Source organism: Oncorhynchus keta, chromosome 10, assembly GCF_023373465.1.
Source record: "Oncorhynchus keta strain PuntledgeMale-10-30-2019 chromosome 10, Oket_V2, whole genome shotgun sequence".
Lineage (NCBI taxonomy): Eukaryota > Metazoa > Chordata > Actinopteri > Salmoniformes > Salmonidae > Oncorhynchus > Oncorhynchus keta.
This window is the reverse complement of record NC_068430.1, coordinates 45,541,409-45,567,265: the sequence shown is the minus strand read 5'-3', so window position 1 is coordinate 45,567,265 and position 25,857 is coordinate 45,541,409. Positions and strand designations below refer to the sequence as shown.

Genomic DNA, 25,857 nt, shown 5'->3' with positions numbered 1-25,857 from the left:
TGACCCTGAGCCTGTCTTCTAACCAATCACTCAGAGGCATGCTGTCAAGTGACATCACTCTGGATTACAATAAAAAAAAATATATATATATATATATATATATATATATATATATATAATACACACACACACACACACACACACACACACACACACACACACACACACACACACACACAGCTCAAAAAAATAAAGGGAACACTAAAATAACACATCCTAGATCTGAATGAATGAAATATTCTTATTAAATACTTTTTTCTTTACATAGTTGAATGTGCTGACAACAAAATCACACAAAAATGAACAATGGAAATCAAATGTATCAACCCATGGAGGTCTGGATTTGGAGTCACACAAAATTAAAGTGGAAAACCACACTACAGGCTGATCCAACTTTGATGTAATGTCCTTAAAACAAGTAAAAATGAGGCTCCATAGTGTGTGTGTGGCCTCCACGTGCCTGTATGACCACTCTACAACGCCTGGGCATGCTCCTGATGAGGTGGCGGATGGTCTCCTGAGGGATCTCCTCCCAGACCGGGACTAAAGTAGTCGCCAACTCCTGGACAGTCTGTGGTGCAAAGTGACGTTGTTGGATGGAGCAAGACATGATGTCCCAGATGTGCTCAATTGGATTCAGGTCTGGGGAATGGGCGGGCCAGTCCATAGCATCAATGCCTTCCTCTTGCAGGAACTGCTGACACACTCCAGCCACATGAGGTCTAGCATTGTCTTGCATTAGGAGGAACCCAGGGCCAACCGCACCAGCATATGGTCTCACAAGACGTCTGAGGATCTTATCTCGGTACCTAATGGCAGTCAGGCTACCTCTGGCGAGCACATGGAGGGCTGTGCGGCCCCCCAAAGAAATACCACCCCACACCATGACTGACCCACCGCCAAACCGGTCATGCTGGAGGATGTTACAGGCAGCAGAACGTTCTCCACGGCGTCTCCACTCTGTCACGTCTGTCACATGTGCTCAGTGTGAACCTGCTTTCATCTGTGAAGAGCACAGGGTGCCAGTGGCGAATTTGCCAATCTTGGTGTTCTCTGGCAAATGCCAAACGTCCTGCACGGTGTTGGGTTGTAAGCACAACCCCCACCTGTGGACATCGGGCCCTCATACCACACTCATGGAGTCTGTTTCTGACCGTTTGAGCAGATACATGCACATTTGTGGCCTGCTAGAGGTCATTTTGCAGGGCTCCTCCTGCTCCTCCTTGCACAAAGGTGGAGGTAGCGGTCCTGCTGCTGGGTTGTTGCCCTCCTACGGCCTCCTCCACATCTCCTGGTGTACTGGCCTGTCTCCTGGTAGCGCCTCCATGCTCTGGACACTACGCTGACAGACACAGCAAACCTTCTTGCCACAACTCGCATTGATGTCCCATCCTGGATGAGCTGCACTACCTGAGCCACTTGTGTGGGTTGTAGACTCAGTCTCATGCTACCACTAGAGTGAAAGCATCGCCAGCATTCAAAAGTGACCAAAACATCAGCCAGGAAGCATAGGAACTGAGAAGTGGTCTGTGGTCCCCACCTGCAGAACCACTCCTTTATTGGGAGTCTTGCTAATTGCCTATAATTTCCACCCGTTGTCTATTCCATTTGCACAACAGCATGTGAATTTTTTTGTCAATCAGTGTTGCTTCCTAAGTGGACAGTTTAATTTCACAGAAGTGTGATTGACTTGGAGTACCATTGTGTTGTTTAAGTGTTCCCTTTATTTTTTTTGAGCAGTATATATCTCAAAAAAAATAAAGGGAACACTTAAACAACACAATGGTACTCCAAGTCAATATATTGGCCAACATTGACTACTACTAAATGTCACAAATAGCACTTGGCATGTGCAGCAAGGTCACATTGTATAATTAGAGATGATTTACTAAAGCGACAAGTGTTTAGACTAAACAAGACTCATTCGACCCTCAAGACATTGGAAACACACATACATTGTGTCATAGCGCACACGCACACACAGAGAGAGAAGTGCTAGTTCTTTAGAAAAATGAGTTTGTCAGCTTCAGATGACTGTTTTGCACGGTTGTTCCTCTACTGCAGTCACAAGATGGTCCCAGATGTTGAGGCACAACAAATGTCGTGGTTATAAGTGTGTTCAGCAAACCACCAGCATTCCTACCTCAGTGCCACCGCTTGTTTTAAATGAAGTCATGCTAATGCTACTGGAATGTGTGCTAACCAGGTTTGCTTGAGACAGTGACGCAAACACAGAGAGCCATTGATACTTGTGGGATGGGACGGGCGTATCTCACAATCCTATCTCACAGTCCGCCCAATCTATACGGCTTCGTCCTCATTCGCCCTTCTAGAATCCACTCTCTTTGTCTCTGTTCTGTGACACAATCAGCTTACTCAGCAGCTAGACGCGATGTATAGAGTCGACCAGATGTTTCAGTCCATACAAGAGGCGTGTAGGAACTACACAATTACACACAGCATCGGTATGAATGCACCCATGTGCTTTTCGGTCTCCGCACCCACTCGCTCTCCCTTTCCCCTTCTGTAAGGCCTCTTGTTTAAAATGGGACCAGCACGTCGGGCAGCAGTGGAAAAACACGTTATTTACAGCATTCATATGATCATAACGCAGAGCTATTTAGGTCATGGACAACGGCGCCTTTGATTGTTTGACACACACGGAAAGGTTTGTCCTAAACCTCAAATAAGCAGGGACTCTGATACACGCAGACTAGCCAGTTTAATTCAATTAACACCACTGAGCATATATATATTAGCAGACTAAATGTTTTCGAACTCTGTCAGGGGAATGAACGGACATGTAGAAATCGGTTGGTTTATGCTGTATAAAACGTGGAATAACCTCTTTTCTGTTAGTGGAACAGTTCGGTAAGGTTTCCAAATATGTCCGTTTCAGGTTTTCCAGCCAACCTGCACATTTCATTTCAGTATAATATTCCTATTTCCTTCTTCCATTTTGGATTTGAAGTTGGGCCAGTCAACTGAATGAAGTTCAGTTATATATATATATATATATATATATATATATACACACACACATCTTCAGTAAACAGCCGCAGTAGGAGAGAACAGCACAGCCTCATTGTGTTCAGTAATAATGTCCAAACAGCACCACACCCTGTTTCTCAACCCAAATAGAACATTCAGCATTCAACACCCATTCACTGCTCCAGACACAGGACACACACACACACACCCAACAGCTAACGATGCACAATCAGTTTTAATACAAAACCCTGTTTTAATAGCAGTGTGTGTGATTTGTAAACTAGCTTATTGTAGCGCATAAATATCCGAGCAGTTAATCTCTGTGACGATGTGTGTGTGTGTGTGTGTGTGTGTGTGTGTACATGAGGTTAAGGCGGTGACCGCTATAAACACTCGCTTGTCTGGAGGCTGGTCTGGATGGATAGATCACACCCCAACTCCCCCATCCCAGAGAGAGAAAGAAGTGGGAACGATGAATGAACCGAGAGATAGATGAGGAAAATAAGGGGTGATGGGGGAAACGAGGAAGGACGAAGGGGGGACAGGGGGGGTAGGAAGGACAGGGAGCAGAGAGAGGCAGAGAACAAGGGGATGGAGGGAGGGAAGGAGGCAGTGAGCCAGAGAGTTCCCTCTTGGCATTGGGCCCGGCAGCTACATCTGACGTGTGTTACTGTTACTCCCAGACTTGAAACATACAAACTACAGCACTAGAACTACATACACTGGCTACATAAACACACATTTAACTACACAACTACATCACACACACACACACTCCAACTCCCCCATCCCAGAGAGAGAAAGAAGGTAGAATGATGAATGAACCGAGAGATACCGAGAGACAGGGAGGAAAAAGGAGTGACGGGGAAAACGAGGAAGGGGGGCAGAGAGAGGCAGAGGGAGAGAACAAGGGGATGGAGGCAGTGAGGCAGAGAGTTCCCTCTTGGCATTGGGCCCGGCAGCTACATCTGACGTGTGTTACTGTTACCGCCAGACTTCGAAACAACTACAGCACTAGAACTACATACACTGGCTACTTAAACACACATTTAACTAAACAACTACATCACACACACACACACAAAAGCTGGCTACATAAACACAAACAGATGTAAGAGGGACAGAGAGGGAGAGGCCTCAGCCCAGTGTCGTTAAAATATCAGGAAGTGAAATGGCGAGGAGAAAATATGCATGTGGAACACAGAACATGAGGAAACCATCCAGATCTCCACTTCCTCTGCGCCTACAACACTCCACCTCGGACCCCTTTGTCCCACCCCCTCTCCTGTCCCCTCATCCACCTCTCCTCTGTGAGTTTAACTGCCGTACTGTTACCATACATAGTGAGTTCAGTAAACGAGTGCAATGCGTCGCGCTCCTTCTCTGGAGCCAACGTGAGCTCCACGACCAGTGCATCGCTCTCCCTCTCTCCGTGCAAATACATTCCATTGGTTCCAGTAAATGACTACACTTCATCCGAACCTCACCACTCTCCCTCTTCTCCTCTCCCTCCCTCTCCCTCTCTCTCTGCCCGTCTCAAATTGCGCTTCAGGTCAGCTTTATTATAGCAAGAGTGGCAAGGCCAAGCAAAGTGGGACAGACTATGATATTAAAAACAACAAATCATTATGGCAACAATAATAGGTATAGCGAGAGACCGGACATTTCTTTTGAACACTACTGTGATTATCTAAAAAAGCATATTTTGCTTTGAATATCTAAAAATAAAAAAAGACGTGAGACAGTGTGCTACTAAAATGCAGAGCCTTGCTATTTATGATCGTCAACCATTTGCTCTGATAGATAAAGCCACAATGAACAAACGGGCGTGCATTAACCATGCTGCTGAGGATGACAAAAGAATGCAGGAAATAACTCAAGGAGCCTACCATCTAAGAGTCCCTTGCTTCACTATGTGTGTATGAATATAGGTGTGCTCTCAATGTAAACAACCACCTGGGTTGGGTACTAGAGTCACACCTGTTTCATCACCCACAGCATATGTTAATGGCCCCCTTTCACGGTCTCCATATAATCCTCTTGCCTCGGACTTGCTCTCCTCCCGCTCACAATCCCTCTCCACCCCCCTTACTCATACCTGTTCTCTCTATGCCTCTCTCCTTCATTAGCATGTTTTCTAATCAATCCAACGTCTTCGTCAGTGTTCCACATTTTTGCCTGTCTGCTAATATCCACACACACCCTTGCAGCAGGGACAAAGAGTCACATTGTTTGGCACCATAGATGAACTCAACAATGACAACTTCACGTGTTCAGAAACCGGTGTGTGTTTGTCTTAATGAGTACGCCAGTGATGTTTTGTGATAATGAGCTGAAGCCGCACGCCCCCCCTCCCCCCACACACACACACCTCTACTCTGTGTCGATCCTGTCAACACGCCACAATCCCACAATGCACCACAGGGACTCTCAGGGGACACTTCACTTCCACGCTCTATTAATACAACTCACAACACATCTAGCAGCTGTGTGTGCGCTGAGGTGTCACTTCACACACACACACGATGGAGCCTGCTTACAGCTCATCACATCCTCAGCAGCAGTCTGCAACACCTTAACGAGAAGTTCATCATGACTAAACACACATACAGAACAAAAACACTCAAAACAATTTGCCACGATGACGAACAAAGGAGAGAAAAGGAGTGGAGAGGAGAGAGCAGAGAAGAGTGTTGCATTATAATCCGAAACTTCTGTACTTTTTCGATACAAGAACAGGAAAAACGGTTCGGTACTATAATTATTTTGTTATTTTTCCCCTTCGGTACTTCTATCAAACGTGTCTCATGTCGTCTACTGATTGAGAGAATCAAGTCTATCAGTGCAGCCGATGCCCCCTTAAAGCGCAACGTGCCTGCTCTACTTACTCATTGCTAGCTCTAGCCTGAACCACTGCACTCACATGGAGTCTGGCCTGCATCACCACTTATGCTGCACAGAAGCTAACATTTACATTTTAGTAATTTAGCAGACGCTCTTATCCAGAGTGACTTACAGGAACAATTAGGGTTGAGTGCCTTTGAATAATGCAATATGGCATGTAGCTAGAAATGTCAAAAGTGTTCGCAAAACAATGTCCATTACAGTCTAGAACACTTTACAATGCAAGAAGATACCAGTACCTTCCAGCTTTGTAGATTAACTTTCCTTGCTTACAGCTGAATATAACATCAATTCACTACCCTAGTACCTTGTTTGTGATTAAGCAAAAATACTGCTGATATCATAGCTGAATGTAGGCGTAACTGGGACATATACACACCCACATGTGTGTGTGTGTGTGTGTGTGTGTTAGACTAAATCTATACATAAAACATATTATATACACCCAGGTGGCGACACTCATCTCTGCGTGCCTGGCAGTTATACTATATATAAAGTATGTGGACATCTCTTCAGATTAGTGGATTTGGTTATTAACAGTCCCACCCGTTATTGACCGGTGTATAAAAATCGAGCACACAGCCGTGCAATCGCCATAGACAAACATTGGCAGTAGAATGACCTAACTGAAGAGCTCAGTGACTTTCACCGTGGCACCGCCATAGGATGCCACCTTTCAAACGGGTCAGTTCATAAAATGGCTGCCCTACTAGAGCTGCCCCAGGCAGTTGTAAGTGCTGTTATTGTGAAGTGGAAGCATCTATGAGCAACAACAGTTTAGCCGCGAAGTGGTAGGCCACAGAATCTCACAGGAGGGAGCCGCCGAGTGCTGAAGCGTGTGGCATGTAAAAATCGTCTGTCCTCGGTTGCAACACTCACTAACGAGTTCCAAACTGACTCTGGAAGCAACGTCAGCACAAGAACTGTTCGTCGGGAGCTTCATGAAACAGGTTTCCATGGCCGAGCAGCCGCACACAAGCCTAAGATCACCATGCACAATGTCAAGCGTCGGCTGGAGTGGTGTAAAGATCGCCTCCATTGGACTCTGGAGCAGTGGCAACGCGTTGTCTGGAGTGATTAATCCCGCTTAACCATCTGGCAGTCCAAAGGAGGAATCTGGGTTTGGTGGATGCCAGGAGAACGCTACCTGCCCCAATGCATTGTGCCACCTGTAAAGTTTGGTGGAGGAATAACGGTGTGGGGCTGTTTTTCATGGTTCGGGCTAGGCCCCTTAGTTCCAGTGAAGGGAAATCTTAAAGCTACAGCATTCAATGTCATTCTAGACGATTCTGTGCTTCCAACTTTGTGTCAACAGTTTGGAGAAGGCCCTTTCCTGTTTCAGCATGACAATGCCCCTGTGCACAAAGCAAGGCCCATACAGAAATGGTTTGTCAAGGTCAGTGTGGAAGAACTTCACTGGCCTGCAGAGCCCAGAGCTCAACCCCATCTAACACCTTTGGGGTGAATTGGAACGCCGACTGCGAGTCACATCAGTGCCCGACCTAACTAATGCTCTTGTGATTGAATGGAAGCAAGTCCTGCAGCAATGTTCCAACATCTAGTGGAAAGCCTTCCCAGAAGAGGAGGCTGTTATAGCAGCAAAAGGAGGCACCAACGCCATATTAAATCCCCATGATTTTTCCCCATAATGATATTATCAACATATGTCCACATACTTTTGGTCATGTAGAGTAGCAGCACCATAACACTGCAGGCCTATATCGATCTCCTCTCTCTTTTCCAGCTGGGATAGGACTCAGAACAAACTCACCCAGCAATGCAGGCTTAACACCCTCTGTGTGTATGTGTGTGCGTGTGTGTGTGTGTGTGTGGCCCTTTCTGAGATGAGATAGGGTGCTAAAGGGGGCTCTTGGTTTCGGGGGCTTAACCTCTGCTATGAATCGTGACTCTGAGACTAACTCGATTCTTAGTTCACTCAATCCTGAACATGAGGAGGAATGGGGCAGGGGATGGGGATTGAAGAGAGGAGTGGAATAAGAAGAGGGTTGAGGAGCGGGGATTTGACCGAGGGAAAATAAACCAGTCAGCCTCTGCATGAGCCCAATCTTTTTGGAAGATGTCCCCTATTCCCACCCAAATCGGGAATTGAAACATCACCGCCCAGAACAAACAGTCCTGTAGAAAAACCTTCAATAATGGGTTAGCGGTGGTGGTTACATGAAGCAAGAAAAATGAAAAACGTAACAAGAGAAGTGAGTATAATGGACGTTGGAAGTTGCATTCTATTTAGATCTCTACTGATGAGGTTTCCTAGAGGGACACAGTTCTGGCAGGCCACCAAAGCCCACCCAGAGCGTAAGACAAAATATAGAACATGTACAATTAGTTGGGAAGATGCAGCACAGTGAATACTAGAATATTAATTATGGTAGTCACAAATATGGAACAATTGCGGCACAATAACACTACAGGCCCGCAATACACACCAACTAGCATAACAAACACCTAAAAAAAAAAACACACACTAACAAAACAAACACCACAATACGGACCAACAAAACACTAACAAAACCCAATAAAAACAAATAAAAAACACGTAACACAGAGCCCGTCAACCCTGTAGCAACGTGTGCAAGACACATTCACAATAACACAGTTTAGACAAAGAGGTGCAGTATGACAGAGTTTTGTCTGTGTTCAAACCCTGGACAATAAGGATGTGCCTCCGTGTGGTCCTGATGATACCAACACAAAGGTTGTGGGTTCAATTGCCCCAGGGAATTCATGACAGTACAGGGAGTGCAATCCAGTCTTCTAAATGGCATATATTATTATCCTTGTGGGCCCCTGGGACCAACACTGAAGAGTAGCATACTGTCCCAAGGGTATATATTAGCTTAAAGGGGCAACCTCCCCCATCAACCTTGGCAGACAAGTCCCCTCAGGCACAGTGGAGATTTGAAGGATGGATGAGCAAGAAGGAAGCTGATTAGATAGAAGAGACGGACCAGTAGGAAGCTGAGAATGATTAGGGTCGGTAGCCATGATGTCTTTATGATGGGACTGATGACATTTTGTGAATCCCTAACTACCCCCCTTGCCCCTTACCCCCCCTTGCCACTAACTCGCTTTGAGGGACCTCCATTATCACGTGTTGCTGAGAAAACTCAGAGGGTGACTTCCAGAGAGTGGCATGGCGGAGACACCGGGGCAGTCATTCATGCATGTGACTAGTGGATTAACGAGGCAGAAAAGGATGTCCCACGGGATCATGGGACAAGGACAGAGGACACAATCCTCTGCTCAAAAGTTGCTGACCCCTGCCAGATCTTACAACACCTGGATAGGCAGGCATCTTATACGTATCAGCTCACGTACTATATTATAGCAATAAGTCAGTCGACGCCGTGGCATGCAACCATTGGTTGATGCCTGCGACGTTTGCGGAGGGGAACGCAATCTATATGACAATGTCACACTGAGAAGCTGACGTCACCATTTGCTGTTCTGTCTGGAGTACGATGGAGTTCAGAGTGAGTCTTGAACCAGCAAACCTGCAATTACTTTCTGCTATAAAAAAAAGGTCGATACCCTTTATCAGAGGGACGAAACACACTTAAGAGAGATGTTTGCTGCCTTTCTCAGACAGTCCAAGATAATAAATAACCGGCATATCACCATACAGACGGGACAGAAAGAAAGGACAGACACACAGCACTATGCATGCATGCAGTGTCATTTACTATATTGATAATGTGAGTGTTATTGATCAGGCTGTGAGTTGAATTGATCAAGTTGACAGACAGGACACAGAACATTCCCTCAGTCAAAGAGATGAATGAGACACACTATATTAATAATAATAAAAATAATGCCTGTGACAGATGATGCTATACATAGAGAACCAATCAAAAGTTTGGACACACCTACTCATTCTTGTGGTTTTTCATTATTTGTACTGTTTTCTACAATATAGAATGAAGTGAAAAGACACCAGAAACTATGAAATAACACATATGGAATCAAGTACTAATTTTTTTTATTATTTGTTTTTTTAGTGTTAAACAAATAAAAATATAATTTTTATTTGAGATTCTTCAAAGTAGCCACCCTTTTGCCTTGATGACAGCTTTGCACACACCTGGCATTCTCTCAACCAGAATGCATTCAACTAAAAGGTGTGCCTTGATAAAGTTGTAGAATTTCTATCTTGATAAGTTTGAGCAAATCAGTTGTGTTGTGACAAGGTAGGGGTGGTATACAAAAGAAAGCCCTATTTGATAAAAGACCAAGTCCATATTATGTCAATAATAGCTCAAAAAAGCAAAGAGAAACAACAGTCCATCATTACTTTAAGACACGAAGGTCAGTCAATACGGAAGATTTCAATGTTGCAAAAACCATCAAGCGCTATGACAAAACAGGCTGTCATGAGGACCGCCACAGGAAAGGAAGACCCAGAGTTACCTCTGCTGCAGAGGATAAGTTCATTAGAGTTACCAGCCTCAGAAATTGAAGCCCAAATGAATGCGTCAAAGTTCAAGTAACAGACACATCTCGAAATCAACTGTTTCAGAGGAGACTGTGTGAATCAGGCCTTCATCGTCAAATTGCTGCAAAGAAACCACTACTAAAGGACAGAAGAGACTTGCTTGGGCCAAGAAACATGACCAATGGACATTCGTCTGGTGGAAATCTGTCCTTTGGTCTGATAAATCTCAAATTCTGACTTTTGGTTCCAACTGCATTGTCTTTGTGACACAGAGTAGGTGAATGGATGATCTACCACAGCATTCTGCAGCGATACACCATCCCACCTAGTATTCGCTTAGTGGGACTGTCATTTGTTTTTCAACAGGACAATGACCCAACATACCTCCAGGCTGTGTAAGGGCTAAGAAGGAGAGTGATGATGGAGTGCTGCATCAGATGACCTGGCCTCCACCCAATTGACATGGATTGGGATGAGTTGGACTGCAGAGTGAAGGAAAAGCAGCCAACAAGTGCTCAGCATATGTGGGAGCTCCTTCAAGGCTGTTGGAAAAGCATTCCTCATGAAGATGGTTGTGTGTAAAGCTGCCATCAAGGCAAAGGGTGGCTATTTGAAGAACCTCAAATATAAAATATATTTTGATTTGTTTCACACTTTTTAGGTTACTACATGATTCAATGTGTTTTTTCATGGTTTTGATTGCCTTAACGTTCATTCTGCAAGGTATAATCAGTCAAAATAAAGAAAAACCCTTGAATTAGTCAGTGTCCAAACTTTTGACTGGTACTGTGTGTTACAGCATTAAAACACACAACAAATAGTAGTCATTAAGTTACATATGTAATGTTTTTCTGAGGCTGTTCCTGAGGGGAAGGTGTAGCCTACAGTATGATTAGACATTTTCAGTTTACTGCAGCAGTCACACCTAGTCTAGTCTAGAGTGAAGGTGAAAGTGCGTATATGGGATAAAGGCCGGCTTTAAAGGGGTGAGATCAACCTGAATGTTCTGAATATAATAATATTGCAATAATTAATAGCCGTGGTCCCTGACACTCCGCTGCGGGAGGAAAACAACAGGCAGATGACCTCCAAAGGAGGTCACACAATCTGAAAAATAGTCACGAGCAGATTTTGCGGGGTCTCCCCCTGAAGAAACGCAATAGCGCGATGACACACCCAGAAAAAGGAAGGAGAATGGAGAGGAGAGCCGATGCCCATCCCTTGGAAATTATGTAAGAAGGATTTACTTCTCACAACGAGCGAGCGCTTGTTAATTAAACAAGGTTGTCTCTTCTCTTTCGAAGCTCGAGCTAAACATTCTGTTTGAGTCAAAAAAGCACAACCATTCACTACAGTTAACGTGTAGAATCTGAACTAGGAACAACTAATGGATCACGCTAAACCGGCATATCCAATAATGCAGACACACAGCGACGCACAGATAAATACACGCACACGCGAGCACGATCAAATACACACGAGACGACCCTGATGACAGTTGCGCATTGCCGTCTGTGACATTTACGCGGATTCTCCAAATAAAACGATAGGATAAACCCACGAGCGCATAAAATGCCTCCCCAGACATGACCAACCATTCATTTTTTACCGGAGACAAACTGTTGCGACAAACACTCATTGGTGAAGGACACAGACTCCCTGTCTGAATAGTAGCCCCCCCCCCCATACGGAAATTAGCTGTTCCCACCTATAAAACATCAGTGTTTATTACCAAACTAGGAGAGGTTGTTTATTGCAACTTGACTATTTTCTCCCAGCAAGCCTGAACTCGTTATCTGTAGACAACAGGCGGATGGTGCATTGGTAAAGCCAGTGCAAAACACACGCATCGCACGAAACCACTAATTCGTTCCACTCATACACCTGTGGTAAATAACATGACATTTGGAAGAGAAGGGTAGAGGCAGCAGTCCTTACCCGGATGCTGAGGGCGGTTAGGTAGCCTACATGACAACCAGACGGCGGGAGATGGTCTAAGTGAGCGCTCCTCTCAGGTCACCAACACACACAATCACACTGCACTAGCGGGTAAATCCACTATCCCGTATCTCAGTCTTCTTCCGCTTCTGTCAGAGCTGGGTAGTGCAAAAGGTATTTCAGTGAGTAGGCGTACAGTTTGACACCGAAAAACACTACACATACACACAAAATAAATCAGTGCCTATATTGATATTGTACCTTTGAGATGGGGAAAGAAATCAGTGAGATGGGATTTACCACTATGTGATCGGCGCAAATATGCGAGCTGTAGAAGTGCAAACTATAGCCTACGGTTTTGTTTTTTCCTCATCTGGGCTCCGATGTGACAACTGTGGCATTGCACAGAGACGGGCTTGATCGTGGTACTTTGTAGATGTTCCTTTTGTTTTAGATATCGGTAACTTGACGTGAAGTGTGTGACAAACTAGACCAACGCGTTATGAGTCCCAAATGGAAACCAACTGTTGAGATTTCACTTCGAAAACTAACACCCTTCCTCTCCAAATAGGAGGAAAATATCGCGCAGAGGAAGGATCCTCTTGGTGGTCCGAATGCACAGCAGCAGTCCCAATAGATGCACTCCGCAAAGTTTCTTGTTTTGTCTTGGCTAAATTGTGACTGGGTTCACGTCCATCCGCAGTCAAAAAAAAAAGTACAGATAAACGCGACCAATCTCCGAACTATAGAAAGATCGGTTCACCGATTTCCGTGGCTGGAAAAACGAAAGAGATATACAGCGTCTGAAGCGAGCGCCGCCACGGAGCGGGAGGGGGAGGCGGGCGGAGGGAGAAAGAGGGAGGGACAAAACCGGGATTACCCATTTAAAGTGGATCCTTGAGGAGACATGATCGTTTCTCTTGAACAGTTGAATCGATGATCGCTTGAATAGTCCCGTAATGGCATCAGGAAACCTATATAATTAATTATCATATTTCCGTCCCAGGTCTGCGTTGTAGCTTGTCTGCTCTGCCCTCCACGGTGTGATTCATGAAATGGATCAATTTAGGCCTAGGCCTGGTTACATGTCTCCAATACAGGAATACATGTTTGATTAAAACTCCACAAGTAGCCTAACGTTTAGTAGAATAAGAATGTACCTATAGGCCTAAATAGTGTTTCGGATTATGTTGGGCCCAATAGAAATGAGGCACTTTGAGGCACTTTTTATTACATTATTAATATATTTTTTGTTTAATTTAACTAGGCAAATCATTAGAATAAGAATGTAATGTTTCTGAGCAAATCTACATGATTCTGGGTAATCATGAATGAATGGTGAGTAATGATAAGTGGCAAAGTTACAGAGATGATGCTGAAACTAGTTTCACAACATTTGTTCACAACGAACGTAGGGCAGCGCACAATTGGCCCAGCGTCGTCCGGGTTAAGGGGAAGTTTGTCCGGAAAGGCCGTCATTGTAAATAAGAATTGGTTTCTTAACTGACTTGCCTTGTTGAATAAAGGTTAAATACATTTGTGAAAAAAACACAATACGAAACACAACCAAAACAAACTGCAAATGCATCCAGCAAGTTTTGCTAGGAATATGGGACCAAATACTAAACTTTTGACTACATTTAAGTGAATTTGTCCAAATACGTATGACACCTTCAAATGGGGGGACTATATACATAAAGTGCATTTATTTCTAAATGCTAAAACGGATATGTATGAAAATACCCTCAAAATAAAAGATGACGTTCTGTACTTTCGCCTCATATAAAACATTTGATCTCAAATCCAAAATGCTGGAGTATATAGCCAAGTTTTAGCTCCTCTGTCCAAATAAATACGTAGTGAATTGTGTATAGCCCAAATACAGCAGATCATGTAGGCTACTGATGATACATGGTTTATATGACTGCAGTGGTTGTTTCCAAGGTAGCGGTTTAAGTACCTTCTTAGCAAAGAGCATTTTCTCAAGCAAGAATTTTGGTAGGACTGTCTGAGAGGAGAGAGGTCAACTGAAAATGAGCAGTTATTGGCAGAGAGGTTTGTAAGTCTGTGTCCTTTTGGTCTATTTATCAAATTTACTGTACAGTGATGTCACCATGGAAGGCCAAAACTCCAACCCACCAAAACAGGCTGAAATTTCAGGCGGTCTTTTCAAACAGCTTCTAGAGTAAAAGGGCATTATCATAATGTTCTCAATTTCACAGTATTATTCCAACCTCATAGTGTGGAAACATATACAATAAATCACGTTTTTGACTGCACTGGGCCTCCAGTGGGTTCTACAAAGCTAACATATGAAATTATTTAAAAATGTTCATACATCGGACACTACAGGCCTTTTCGTGAGAAGACCGATTTACAGGATGTCTCATGGTCTGACAAACACCACTCTAGCTCTGCCACCTTTCACCGCAGATGTGGAAGGGCGACATGGGCTCTGCCCCAAGATATCTCCAGTATAAACCGACAGATGTTGATGGGGATTTGTGTATTATGCTAATTAGATTTCATCGGGGGCACGGAATCCAACTCTAGTGGGTTAAAGGTATTTAAAAAAATAAATAAACTCACTATAAAAATACACATTATGTGCACGGGTAGCCATGGAAACGACCGGTCATACTTGTCAGCACATATATGGAGAGATTTACATGCATTTCTATCTTCCCTCTATGCTCAAATCATAGAAATAATTCAATTATTTGATGAATTAATATAATTTATGAAAGTGGACATTTGACTCAAACGTTCCATGTGCTGTATTAGTATTTGTAAACACTGAGCAAAAATAGGTTAAAGGTAGAAAAATAAATGCAGTCTGGTTGAAACAATGAGATGGGTTGCTAAAATATTAACGACCATATGTAGATAACAGTGTGTTCTAGGAACACAAACATGTTATTAGCTTGGAGAAAAAGAGAGAGAAAGAAAGAGAGAGAGAGAGGATGGTCTCAACTCTAGCATAGAGTACAATGATTTCAAATGTAAATGAGTTCAACGTGTGTTTAAAGTTGTGTAGCAGAGTCGTGAGAGTGAAGTTGTGTGGCAGAGGGGGTTCGGTAAATTATGCTTGCATAATGAGCAATCTTGCCCGAAGATTTGTTTTTACCACAAAAGTTAACGCCAAGGCCTTTTATTAATGACATTTTTATTTCATTTTTATTTAACTAGTTCTGTGCGCCATCATGGTCTTAGGGTTAGGGTTTGTTTTTTGGTTTGATTCCTGGTTTGTGGTTATGGTCAAAAACAGAGACACAAATAAGGAAGTCACAAATCGATATTGTCATACCTTTGTGCCTGAGTTATCCCTCTGAGCTAAAGCCTGTGCAATAGTTAGGGGAGCTAACTAGCTAGCTAGTCTTCAGTTTTCTGACAGTTTGAACATAGTTCAGTCAGTAAACCACCTTTACTGCATCTACATATAAGACCTGATAGAATACAGAGGCGAGAATGTATGCCCAAGGCCTATACGAAACGCCAACGCACGAAAACACTGCATCTGATATTCATGAGCACCTGTTCTACATGTAGGCGTTACAGGCTGAGAGGTGCCAGTCAACATCTCAGCTCTTCTGTGACTGACACCCTCCCTTTGCACTTAAAGGGATAATTCAACACCAAATATTACAGGGATAGAACAACAACAAATATATAATGGAGAGGTCAACACCAAATCGTTAAGGGGTAGTTCAACACCAAATATTAGAGGGACATTTATAAAACAAATATAAAAGGGACAACTCAACGCCAAATTTTGATTGGACAGGTCAAATTTGAAAGCAAACAGGTCAACACACCATAGAGCACAAAATCTACATGTTTAAAGTAGTAATTTGTCTTCTTCTTTTATGTTTGAAAAAAAGCAAGAAGCTAATATTGCCGATTTACTGACACATGCAGTGCTGTGACTCCTGAATCTAAACTTGTCATTTATTTATTGTAGCCACTAGATGTCAGCGATATAGCTTAAAGCCATTGACATACCATAGGCAACACAATTTGAAGAAGAAGACAATGCTCTGATCATTGGCTGATCGTTCCAAGGCCATATAGGAATCCCCACCCAGTTGACTACTTTAAAAGGGTGGAAGCCCTCAATGGCAATGTCCATGCTAAAACAGGTTATATGATTCCTCTATCTGTCTCTATGGTCAACACCAAACGTTAAAGGGGAAGTTCAACACCAAATCTTAAAGGGATAGTACAACACCTAATCTTAAAGGGTAGTTAAACACCAAGGTCGGGTTTCCCTGCAGACAACAACCAGGTGTGTTGAAGCGTGATGCTAAAGTTCTCCGCTGTTTTGTTCCCGTAGCTACCACGTTGTAGCGGCGTGAAGCGCACCTGTGCACATACTCTGTGTGACTTTGTGCTTATCTCAATGGGCTCGTTTGAGCGGATAATTTTTGTCAAGTTGATGGACACCGCCCGTCAAAGAGTGTTGCATTCTGGGGGCATTTTTTCCGACTTGCGCATAAATGTCGACTGCATTTAACTTTACAAAAACCATGCGATGTTTTGACTGCAGTCGACTGCAAGTTTCTGCAGTTTCTGATTTCATCCTGGCAACACTGCCATGTTGATCTGAGCCTTGCTGTCGGAAAACCACATGAGTGTCTGACTCTCGGCTGTCGCAGATGCACCTCCCCCGGCTCCACTCCTCGACTTTTGGTTGCTTTATCCACTCAAACAAGCCCAATATCTGCGGTGTTGCTCGTGGAAACGTCACCTCGCCGAGTCTCCCTTTAAATGATGAAGTCAATCTCAATGGGACCCGCCAGATTCAGGGGCCTGATGATAACCAAACTAGCAAAAAACTGAACATAATGAATGTCTTATTTAAATTTGATTTGAGTTAGTTTTGGAGTCAAAGATAATAGTTTCAGTATAGTTTTAGTTTTCCAAACAGGTTTATTAATTATTTTATTTTATTTTACTAAGTAGTTTTTTCATGATTAGTTTTAGTTCAAGTTTTAGTTTACTATAATAACCTTGGTGTGTGTGTGTGTGTGTGTGTCCATGCGTGCACGTGCAGATGGTTAATTCACCCTCTGACAGGTCCCTGCACTGCAGCATTAGAGATAGAGCAGGTATCAACCCTCCTCTTCCTTCTTATCCTCCTCCTCCTCTTCCTCCCATACGTTTTTGAACGTTTCCTCTCTTTCTATTCTCCTCCTTTTATCTATCATTCCCTCCATATATCCTCTCTGTCTTCTCCTTCTTACTCTTTTCCCCCCATCTCTTCCTGTCTTCCTCTTTCGCTGTCATCTCTCTCTCTATCCTCTTTTTTAGAGTCTCTCATTACCTCTATCCCCAAGCTTGTTGACTCTCTCTCTCTCTCTCTCTCTCTCTCTCTCTTTCTCCCTCTCTCTCCAAAAACATTGAAAATGTTTCCCCTCTGTTTCTCTTCCCCTCCCTTTCTCTCTCTTTCCCTGCCCCATCTATTTACTCTCTTCTTCTCTGTGTTGTGTAAGACAAAGCCTCCGTGGGCTGAGCTTTGCGTAGCTGGACAAACACACAGATTAACCAGTACATCTACAGCACCGAACACAACCCATCTCTTCATCTCCTCACCTGGAGCCTTGATGACAGGATAGACACGCGCATTACCAACCGTATCACCAGCCGTATCACCAACTGTTACCATCCACTCAGGTTGGGTTAATGGAGAAAATGCATTTGAGTTCTTGTGCTCTCACTCCTTCTGTCACTGTCTCTCCTTCACCTCTATCCCTTTCTTTATCCCAACCGTCTCTCTCTCTCTCTCTCTCTCTCTCTCTCTCTCTCTCTCTCTCTCTCTCTCTCTCTCTCTCTCTCTCTCTCTCACACACACACACACACACACACACACACACACACACACACACACACACACACACACACACACACACACACACACACACACACACACACACACACACACACACACACACACACACACACACACACACACACACACCCTTTCCTTTCCCTGCCTGTCTACCCTCCAGAGAAGGGATGTGATATGTAACGGTGAAACCTGATTGGCTGTTGCTGGTAGCACTGTCCCATATCCCCTCGTTCTGTTCTTGTTGCCATAACAGCCTTGTGTATCTAATGTCAATACAGCGCTGGCTAGGAGAAGAGAGTAGAGGAGGATTTGATAGGAGGGAGGACGCAGTATCAGGGATAACTCTTGCTAGTGAAGGAGAACTCAATCAGCTGTAGCTCATTGTGGAATTTCTTTTGGCTTGTTTTAGGACTGACACCTGTTTTGAGACAATGGTTTTGCTGACTCGATGTGTCAATAGAAAACGCCAAGAGCTTTTGGTGTGTAATAGTGTGTTCCCAGGTTTGGGGACCCTTATAGATTCTAGCAGACATTTTATGTTCAGGTATAAAAGTGTCCCTTGCTTGTCTCTCCCTCTATCTCTTTCTTCCCTCTCCGTTTGTTTCTCTCTCCTTTCTCTCTGTGTATGTGTGTTCTATTGGACATATTTGAAAGTATTTAAAAAAACAAATCCTATAAATAGCCTACATTTTGAATGTATTTTCAAATTGTCACGACTTCTGCCGAAGTCGTTGCCTCTCCTTGTTCGGGTGGTGCTCGGCGTTCGACGTCACCGGTCTTCTAGCCATCATTGATCCTTTTTTCATTTTCAATTGGTTTTGTCTTGTCTTCCCACACACCTGTTTTCAATCCCATTCATTACCTGTTGTGTATTTAACCCTCTGTTTCCCCTCATGTCTTTGTCAGAGATTGTTTTATTGTCAGTGTAGTGTGATTGTTGTTTAGGTGCGCGTCGGGTCCTCGTACCCATGTTTGTTTGTTTATGTACAGTTAGTGTTATGGAGCATACTCGTTGGACTTTATTAAAAGACTCCATTTTACACTCCATTTGACTCTCCTGCGCCTGACTTCTCTGCCACCTAATTACACCTATGCATGACACAAATACTTATTTCACATCCAATTGTAAATATCTGTGTTAAATGCATGGGGGTGTATTTGAGTCAGTGTATTTAGTAAGTATTTTCAAATATTTTCCAGGTGTAATTCCAAATACTGTCCATTCCAAAATTCAACTACTTATCTTAAAAAAGGTGTGTCTAAGTACTTACTTTCAAATGTCTTTGAAAGTATTTGAAATACCCTAAATAGTATTTGAACCCAGGTCTGACACACACACATGCACACACACACACATACATGCACACACACACACATTCATTTTCACTTTCACTTTCTCACCAAGAAGTAATTGTTTCCAAAATAGTGAGTAAGAAGAAGGAGAGATAGAGATATAATGATCACAATTATATTTTGGTGGAAGGAGACATCCCCCTGACCTACTGAAGAACTGTTGTAGCTTGTTAAAAGGGTATCCCTAGAGGCCTAAGCTTATCATCAAAATACTTTATAGTTACACATTTGGTAAGAATTCAAGTATAACAACACAGTTATCAATCAGAGCGTTTAAACATGTATTTGCTAAGAGAAGAAACTGAAACAGAACATCCTTCAGAGCCAACTGCATGTAAAGCACAGTAACCATAGTTACCTGGAGTCAGCGAGAGGGAGACCACACAACGAGAACATAATGCAGCCCTGGTGGTCTTTCACATTCCCTTTAAAGGTTTCCTTTCGAGTATAGTTTTTTTCAATATATACTCACTTAAAATAAAATGTAGTCACCACTGGAGTAACGCAGTTTCTCAGGACCCCCCCCCCCCTTGAATGGGTGATCAAGACAGCCACTCAAAGTATAGCCATGGTGCTGAAATTGCGACATGTGTATGCGGCTGCATACCCATCAAATCAATGATAGGCTTTCTGTGGTGCCAGGGCATGTGTAGCTTTGCTTCAACTAATGGATAAATGTTTGTAATTTTCTCAGGTGAAACCTAACGTTTCACAAAGCTATACACAGTGTCACAATGCTGCCATTTTTAGACTGGTGGCTGGTGGTAATAATGTAGTTACTTGTTCAGTAATTAAAGTTGGAAACTAAAACATTGCAAAATACATTTTCTCTGCAACAGCATACTAATCAGTTACCAATGCATTTTTTTTATATAAAAAAAGAAATGACCCTTTTTCAGGACACTGTCTTTCATAGATCATTTGTAAAAATCCAAATAACTTCACACATCTTCATTGTAAAGGGTTTAAACACAGTTTCCCATGCTTGTTCAATGAACCATAAACAATTAATGAACATGCACCTGTGGAACGGTTGTCAAGACACTAACAGCTTACAGAAGGTAGGCAATTAAGGTCACAGTTATGAAAACTTAGGACTCTAAAGAGGCCTTTCTACTGACTCTGAAAAACACCAAAAGAAAGATGCCCAGGGTCCCTGCTCATCTGCGTGAACGTGCCTTAGCCATGCTGCAAGGAGGCATGAAGACTGCAGATGTGGCCAGGGCAATAAATTGCAATGTCCGTACTGTGAGACGCCTAAGACAGCACTACAGGGAGACAGGATGGACAGCTGATCGTCCTCGCAGTGGCAGACCACGTGTAACAACACCTGCTCAGGATCGGTACATCCGAACATCCCACCTGCGGGACAGGTACAGGATTGCAACAACAACTGTCCGAGTTACACCAGGAACACACAATCCCTCCATCAGTGCTCAGACTTTCCGCAATCGACTGAGAGAGGCTGGACTGAAGGCTTGTAGGCCTGTTGTAAGGCAGGTCCTCACCAGATATCACTGGCAACAATGTTGCCTATGGGCACAAACCCACCATCGCTGGACCAGACAGGACTGGCAAAAAGTGCTATTCTCTGATGAGTTGTGGTTTTGTCTCACCAGGGGTGATGGTCGGATTCGTGTTTATCGTCGAAGGAATGAGCATTACACTGAGGACTGTACTCTGGAGCGGGATCGATTTGGAGGTGGAGGGTCTGTCATGGTCTGGGGCGGTGTGTCACAGCATCATCGGACTGAGCTTGTTGTCATTGCAGGCAATCTCAACGGTGTGTGTTACAGGGAAGACATCCTCCTCCCTCATGTGGTACCCTTCCTGCAGGCTCATCCTGACATGACCCTCCAGCATGACAATGCCACCAGCCATACTGCTCGTTCTGTGTGTGATTTCCTGCAAGAAAGGAATGTCAGTGTTCTGCCATGGCCAGCGAATAGCCCGGATCTCAATCCCACTGAGCATGTCTGGGACCTGTTGGATCGGAGGGTGAGGGCTATGGCTATTCTCCCCAGAAATGTCCAGGAACTTGCAGTTGCCTTGGTGGAAGAGTGGGGTAACATCTCACAGCAAGAACTGGCAAATCTGGTGCAGTCCATGAGGAGTAGATGCACTGCAGTACTTAATGCAGCTGGTGGCCACACTGTTACTTTTGATTTTGACCCCCGCTTTATTCAATTTCTGTTAGTCACATGTCTGTGAACTTGTTCCGTTTATGTCTCAGTTGTTGAATCTTGTCATGTTCATACAAATATTTGCATGTGAAATTTGCTGAAAATAAACGCAGTTGACAGTGAGAGGATGTTTCTTTTTTTGCCGAGTTTTACAACTGTCCTGTATAGGCTCCCTGAACCTGCATGACATGAGCTGTCCTCATGCTCTCTCTTAGCATGAATAAAAATGTATTGTGCTTTAAACCAGTCTATTAATGGTAAATAATACAGTCAGTCCGCCATGAAAACACAAGCTTACTAGGGGATTGTGTCATTATGCAGTGTACTATCTAAAGCTATATAGTGTCTTTTGCTGCTATTTGGCTGCCATTTATAAACCTTTTATTAAAAAAAATGTCACATGAAATAGCCTAACAGTAACCAGGTTTCCATCCAAACTTTTATGCGACTAAAGTACATGTCAGATAAAACATTTCATGACAGGCCTGATGGAAACAGAGCATTTGTATGTAAACGCTCCAAACGTTGAGGAAACAAAACATGCTAGACAAGGTGAGATGTTTTTGTGTCGGGAATAATTACTTACATGAGACATGTCGATGGAAAGGCATTGACGCACAAATACTGACATAATGACCATCATATCGAAGTAAACCTGGAGTCACGCGATGCAATGTGGTGTGGTCCTCCCACTACAACTTGTCGGGAAAGCACAGAGTTTATTAGGCTACAGATGCAATAAGTGATGATGAACTTCACAGGGTGGTGAAAGTGCAAGGTGATGAGCTTCATGCTCCTTTCCAATAAATATCTAGGGTCTTGTTCTGGTGACATGACCGTCGATGCTTGGCTGCTATCTGTCCATATAATCTCATCATATGGACAGATGGACAGCGCACGTATCAGTGGTCGATACGTGCGCTGTAGCCAACAATGTGCAGATAGTGCGGTTGGCTAGAGTTCTCTTGCCAATACCATTGTGGGCACACATTATATAAAGCAAACATTTTTTTGTGAGAAAACCATCGGTAGAGTTAAAAATGCAATGGAAAATGTAGTGGGAATTTAAGAGAAAAATGCATGTGTATATACATCATCACGCATAGCCTTGTATCTGCAAGAAGTCCATTTGATGGAAACATCTCTAGTGGGGAAATGCACATATTGTTTTTATGCAGATTTTAGAATATTTGCATGAAAATCTGTCGCCAATTGGATGGAAACCTAGATAGTGAGGAAAAAATTAGTCGGCTTGAGGATAAATAAATTCAGCCACTTTGATGAATTCAGCAGTTTTTTTTTCTGGCTAATAGCCTACAAAAATGGCCCGCAATATTGAAGGTCAATTCAATTAAATCAAAATAAATCCAACTTGAGAGACTCCCTGTCACGTTCTTACCTTAGTTCTGTTGTTATGTCTTTGTTTAGTTGGTCAGGGTGTGAGTTGGGTTTGTAAAGCTATATTATTTTGCAGGGAGGGAGAAAGGCAGAGAGAGAGAGAAGGATGGGGGAGAGAGAGAGAAGGACAGAGAGAGAGAAGATGGGAGAAAGAGAAGGACGGAGACCTGGAGAAAGATCTTATCATCAGGCAGGACCTCCTTTAATGTCAACCAACGGGCCTGCGAGGATACACACACGCACACATACATATACACGCATGCACACAAAGCACTGCACAGCTCAGTGGGACTAGCTCAGTGACGGGTTGTCCCATAGTGAAGCCCAAAATAAAGTACTAATGATGCTGTAAGCATTTGCTCTGGGTAATACAATAATATCATCTTCCATTCTCTAGCTTAGAGACAGATGCATGGCCCCTGCAGGGTGGCTGTGACCAACTCAGTAGACTGCTCCTTCATACACTCTGTAGCAGTCTACTAGGGTACCCTATTGGCCCTGGTCAAAAGTAGTGCACTATATAGGGAATAATAAGAATAATAAGAATAATACATGGGACTTATATAGCACTTTTCAAGGACCCAAAGATGCTTTACAATTATAGAAATGAAAAAAAGAAAAAAAAGAAAATCATCCTAAACAAGACATAAATGAAGAGAGGGGTGGCCTCAAGAAGGGAAAGAGTGAGATGTATCAGTCTATGGGGAGAGGATTGGGATTTGGATATGGATTTGAACCAGATTTAGGGCAGAGGGTAATGTAAGGGTTAAATGCTGCTTTTTGCTTGTGTTTGTGTGTGTTGCGGGAAGGAGGGGGGTGCGCATGTGGGTTGGCAGGGGAGAAGAAGGTTTGAGAGGTAAGAGGGTAGAAGGAGAAGATGGTTTGAAAGGTAAGGGGGTAGAAAGAGAAGATGGTTTGAGAGGTAAGGGGGTAGAAGGAGAAGGACGTTTGAGAGGTAAGGGTGGGCAAGGTGGTGTAGTGCTTTGTAGATCAGAAGGAGGATCTTGAAATCAATGCGTTGGGAGACAGGGAGCCAGTGGAGTTCACAGAGGACAGGGGTGATGTGCTGCCAGGACTTGGTGTGGGTGAGTCGGGCTGCAGAGTTTTAAACCATTTGGAGCTTATGGAGGGAACTTGAGTTGATCCTGGAGTGTATTGAGTTGCAGTAGTCAAGACGTGAGGAGAAGAATGCATATGTGAGGGTTTCAGTGGCAGGATAGGAGAGGGAGGACCTGACTTTGGCAATGTTGCAGAGATGGAAGAATGAGGATTTGACAGTCTGTTTTATGTGGTGGTCAAATGAGAGGGTGGAGTAAGCAGGGTTAAAATGGGACAGCAATGGTGAGGGGTTCAGATAGTTCTGACAGGAACGATTCATTATCTTTAGGAGGACGGTACACAAGTATAGTGGTCATGGAAAAAGATGATTTGTAAGCAAGGTATTCAAATGAGGAGACACTCGGGAGAGACAGTTCAGTTATTTTGATTTTAGAGTTGAACAGTACAGCTAGGCTGCCACCACGGCCGGTGAAGTTTGGGATGACAAAGGTAGCCATAACCAGCAGGAGTAGATTGGTTAAGAGAAAATAAATCACCAGGATGTTGCCATGTTTCCGTTAGGAGGAGGAGGTCTAGCTTGTTTTAAGTCAATGGAGTAAGGGGGCTTTGTGGTTCATGGATCGAGTGTTGAGGAGACCAAAGTTAGTATTGTGATGCTCGAGAGTTGAGTTTATGGATAGTCGTAGGCTGAAGGGGGTGTAGGCAGTCATGGTTTACAGTACGAGATGATTGGGAGCAGGGCGCGAATGAGACCAGAGAGAGTTAATCCTGCTACCAGTAGTATAGTTAACAGACCAGTTGCGGCGTGAGCCACGATGCAGGTAACGGTGTCAGAGGAGAGACGTCAGAGGAGAGACGATAGTTCTTATTCCGGCGGGGAAGCTCAAGGGGGGAGTAGTATTTGGTCTGGAAAAAACAGGGAAGGGGTTGTGGTACATGGGCAATATACCACAGCTAAGGGCTGTTCTTATGCACAACGCAACGCGGAGTGGACACAGCCCTTAACCGTGATATACTGGCCATATACCACAAACCCCTGTGGTGCCTTATTGCTATTATAATCTGGTTACCAGCGTAATTAGAGCAGTAAAAATACAGGTTTTGTCATACCCGTGGTATATGGTATGATATACCATGGCTGTCAGCCAATCAGAATTCAGGGCTCGAACCACCCAGTTTATAATGAAATTTAAAGACTAATTATGTAATATGCTATTCTATAGTTGAGGAAGACACAAGTAGTCGTGTTTGTATTTGATATTATGAAGATGTTGCCTGAGGATATTTTATCATCCCCATGTCAATATAGAGGCGCCACTACAGACCCTGGCTCGATACCAGTCTGTATCACAACCAGCCGTGATTGGGAGTCCCATATGGTGGCGCACAATTGGCCCTGTGTTGTCTGGGTTAGGGTTTGGCCAGGATAGGCCGTCATTTTAAATAAGCATTTGTTCTTAACTGACTTGCCTAGTTAAATAAAGGTTAAATTAAATAAATAAATAAAACATATCTACTGATCTCTCCCTGATTAGAGGGGTAGAATGAACCAATAGTGCTACTGACCCCAAGGCCTGAGTTGATGAAAAAAGACTGCTATATGGTTAGCGATCAATTAAAAAGGCATCTGTGGAGCACAGTACGTCCTTCTGTGCTTTAGCTTGGGGACACATAATACATAATGACATCGGAGATGACCTCTGGACCGCTGAAGATGGAGGCTGCATCCC

The 25,857-nt window shown here is 43.6% G+C and overlaps 1 protein-coding gene across 9 annotated transcripts in view; it reads right to left on the bottom strand.

Annotated features, from left to right (window-relative positions):
- LOC118388829 (plasma membrane calcium-transporting ATPase 1-like) overlaps positions 1 to 18,055 on the bottom strand; it is a 146,915-nt gene extending 128,860 nt beyond the window's left edge. For 3 of the 9 annotated variants that reach the window (XM_052527166.1, XM_052527163.1, XM_052527165.1), the window contains exons 1-2: positions 12,548 to 13,105; positions 12,287 to 12,444 (exon numbers count right to left, since the gene is read on the bottom strand). The gene's annotated coding sequence lies outside the window, so the exon portion shown is untranslated. Of the gene's footprint in view, positions 1 to 12,286; positions 12,445 to 12,547; positions 13,106 to 17,878 lie in introns of those variants that run through there. The other 6 variants (XM_052527156.1, XM_052527164.1, XM_052527159.1 and 3 more) reach the window with 5 other exon arrangements.
- Between the last annotated feature and the right edge of the window lie 7,802 nt (positions 18,056 to 25,857).